Source organism: Poromitra crassiceps, assembly GCF_964638095.1.
Source record: "Poromitra crassiceps genome assembly, chromosome: 7".
Classification (NCBI taxonomy): Eukaryota; Metazoa; Chordata; class Actinopteri; order Beryciformes; family Melamphaidae; genus Poromitra; species Poromitra crassiceps.
The window spans coordinates 47,968,909-47,973,192 of NC_139628.1; positions in this window are offsets into that span (position 1 = coordinate 47,968,909).

Consider the following 4,284-nt stretch of genomic DNA (forward strand, 5'->3'; position numbering starts at 1 on the left):
CTCAATAAACAAAAACAATATAAAAGTGTTTCTGTATAAAGCTAATAACATAGTATGGCCAAGTGGTGTCAGGCTCTGAATGAAGTCTCCAGTCTCAATTATCAATGATAACAAGATTATGCCCGTTGTACCCAAGTAACTTTGAATAATCTGCAGGAGCATCACTCTTCTTAAACCCTCAGCTATATGGCAAAGTCCCTGCATCTATACCACCAAGAGTTAGAAACCAGCCGATAAATTTACATGACTGACAAGATCTGATTTGGTCATTGTAATAATTGCATTGGTACTAAATAAAATGCTCACACTGTTGCATTTCTTTTCTTTTCTTTTTTGATGTGACCAAATACATTTATGGTGGGTTTTTATTTCGTCTTTGCTCTCCAATGATGATGAAAGGGATGGCGAGTGTAAGTGCGGTGCGAAATGTTCACCACAAGATGTCACTGTTGAGTTGCAAAAAACATTCCTCCGGAGAGCAACATGATAGGCTGGTGGTGTGTGCGTGTGTAGCCTACTATTGGTCTGAAGATAGGCTATAACAGCTAGTTGGCCTCATTGAAAGTAGCTCTGAACACTAATATAGTAATATAAAGCAAATACGTTTATATACTTATATGTATATTCGTATTTCTATTTACTTATAGGCCCTATACTTACATTATGTAGCCTACTGTAGCTATTTAAGTGAACAATCAAGACTTTTTGTAACATCTGTAACTTAATCCATGCATATAAGCAACAATTTCTTTCACATAGTTTACCATTTTATGTTCAAACTGTCCCCAGCATGTTGTTTAAATGTAATATTATTTTTTGTTCTGTTATTTTATAACTTAGGCTAATAAATAAAACCAAATCCTACTTCTTGCACTAGGCAATATGTGGCCACAGTGGCTGTTATTTTTAATATGGCAGGTAAGCTATTCTCATGTGCTAAAAACACTCGATCAACAGTGATTTTGTGACAGCGTGAAATTAATATTAAAATCAGGCTGGGATGGGTTATGGTGCCACTACATGCTAGTGAATTTCATCATGACAATATAGACAAATTATAGCATATTATAGGAGATGAGAATTGCAAATAAGGCCACTATACATCAAAAAGACTCACACAATCATATAGGAATATACTATAGGGCAGTCGATAAGGAAGTTGATGAAATAATATGAGGTCGCAATAAAGTCATTGAATACCACAGAGGTCACAAAACACCTTAAAGCATAATAGTCACTATAAATTCTATTGAGTAGCCTATTACAGAAACATTATAGGTTCTTATAAGAACATGTACCATGGATCCAAATTTAAAGTCACTCACCGTCTTCATTATTCAAAGTCTAAGTTGCACAAGATCTACCCCTCGGTCTCATCACTTTGTGATAGGTGTCAAGTGTTAGAGGGTACATTGTCCCATGCTTTTTGGTTTTGCCCTTTATTATCTACATTTTGGTCCAAAATATTTGATTGGTACTCCAAAGCCTATAAAGTAACCCTTCAGCCGGAGGCGGAACTTGCCATCTTCGGCTGCTCTGAATCTTCTCTGGCCTAAAATAAGGCCTCTTCAAACTCACTACTGAGAGCTAAAGTTACATTCTAAGTCACTATAGCAATATTACAGCAATGTTATGGTGATGCCACAGTAAATAAAAACACCATATAAGTAGGCCTACCTTTAGGTCAATACAGTAACATAAGGGATTAAAAAAGATTAAGATTAAGTACAATAGAGCCAGTATAAACTCACTTTTGAGTTCCAAAAACACACCGTGAACATATAGAATATAAGAGGAATAATACAGTGACAGTTTGAACAACAGTTTGCACTCGTGATCCCATGCTCGACCTTCATTCTGAGGCAGCAGCCATGCAGAGAGCATCAGATGAATGGGCTGTTTGTTTCGCCTTACTGGACGGATGCTGTTCACATTCTGTAAGAATAGCTGCAGTGGAGGGAGGGAAGAGTGCACTCAGAGACGCAGTGCGAGCTAAAACAAGCTCAAACCCACTCAAGCACACCTTTTATTGGATTTGAAGGCGGTTGCTCCAACTTTTTAAGTGGCTTTAACTTCTATGAGGCCATTTACACCTGGTGTTAACATGCGTTTTCTGCCCATCAGATTGCAATCTGATGGCAGAAATGGGTGTCCTCTCAGTCCGCATACAGTTGCTGTATCAAGATTGAGCGGACACATTGCATTTACACTTGTGTTCAATGTGTACAGTACACAATGCATCCCTGACCACCTCCGGAGGTGGTTTGGCCGATGAGATTGTCCTTCTTCAATGCGTTTTGGGGGTGTTTACACCTGTACTTTCAAGTGATAAAACACAATCTGATTGCAATCTGATGGCAGAAAACACATGTTAGGTGTAAATGGCCTCTATGTGAATTCATCTTGGCCTATAACCTAAATTACATTCACAGCAAGTTGCCCACATAGGCCTAATAAACTGGGCCTATAGGATAGGTTGAGAAACTTCAATTTGGCTCATGTTTACATATCTGAATCTAGGCTATGATGTAAAACTGAAGGCTAATATAATCTTTAGGACGCAGTCTTCAGCTCGGTGTACATTCAATACAGGAAGCAGCACCTATTTCAATGAAATTTCAACTCCTAATAGTTATTTGCCTATTATGCCCATAATCTTAAGTGTTGGCGAGCAAGTTGAAAAGTTTTACAACAGCACAAAATTGTACAACAGATGCTTGGTGGATCATGCCGAATAATTAACCAGAATGAGTCGGAGCGGAGAGCCTTGAGCTATGTTGCGGGATGTTTCAATGGAGTTCTAATGTGATCTAATGTAGACGTTCTATAACCTGACGCTGCCAGATGGTTTGTTTTCACAGGACCGTCTGGGAACGAGCCGTCGGGAAATGGTTTCCAAGGGCAGGCACTTTCAACAAATACCTGGCAGGTGATTGGATAAACCATCTGTCTATCACGGGCTCGCTCTCGCTGGCGTCACACCACAGCCCTGCCTCTGGATGCTGATTGGTGTGAAGCACTGGTGTTTCGCATTCAAACCAATAGATTGGAGCGTGGCAAGATGATTTGTCATGTGATTGTGACCTCATGATCTTGTGCTGGGGGTAACCATTACAAAAGTAATATATTACTTGTAATATATTACTTTTTGCAGTAACTCAGTAATATAACTTATTTCAATAGGATTTGAGTAATATTATACCCGTTACTTTGTCAAGTAACACAAGTTACAAATTGAGTTAATTTTTTTATTTGATCAAATATTTATTTAAATAAAGATATAATAATTTCCTAATCAAATTGTGTGTTTTTACGCAAATAACCACTATAGATGATAATAACAAAGGAAAAAGATAACATTTAGAATTTTGGATGGTTTACACTGACTTGAGACGGGATGGTTCCGGGGCGGCGACGTCATTCTGCTACTGCAGTTATTTTGGTGAAAGTAATGCAAAAGTAGTGTAATAGATTCAAGATTCAAGATTCAAGATTTTTATTGTCACTTCGTAGTATCACGTGTGAAATTCTTGTGCTGTAGACTCCGTTACAACATAGTGCAAAATAACAGGGCATATATAGGTGCAGGAAAACAAGAGAAACAACAAGCAATAACAGTAAAGCAATAAAAACAAGCCAGAAACAGTGACATTCACTGCACATAGGTGCAAATAGCATAGACAAATTTAAACATAATTAAACATTCTGTTTGCACAGGTGCAAATAACATAGACATAATTAAACATACGTAATGGTAGCAGCTGCAGTACCGCTACATGGTTGTTGGGAGTTTATTTGTGTATGTTAAGGAGTCTCGTGGCCTGCGGGAAGAAACTGTCCCTCAAGCGATTTGTGCGTGCTTTTGGGACCCTGTATCTCCTCCCTGAGGGTAACAGGGAGAACAGGCTGTTGTGGGGGTGGTTTGTGTCCTTGATGATCTTCAGGGACCTCCTGAGGCACCGCTGGTTGTACAGTTCCTGCAGTTCTGGCAGCTCACATCCTGTTACGTGCTGGGCCGCGCGCCTCACTCTTCTTAGCATAATACACTCTTACTCTACACACACAGACAGTAATATTGTAAAGTAACTTATTACTTTACAAATGAAAGTAACTAGGCCTAGTAATGTGTAGTATATTACATTTGGAAAGTAACTTGCCCAACACTGCTCGCAACGTTATACATTCTTGGCAAAATGATGGCATGATGGCCTGACATTCTTCCTTTCCCACACACTGAGCCCTATTTGCACATTGATGTCCCATTCATGCATGTTACTGATACTG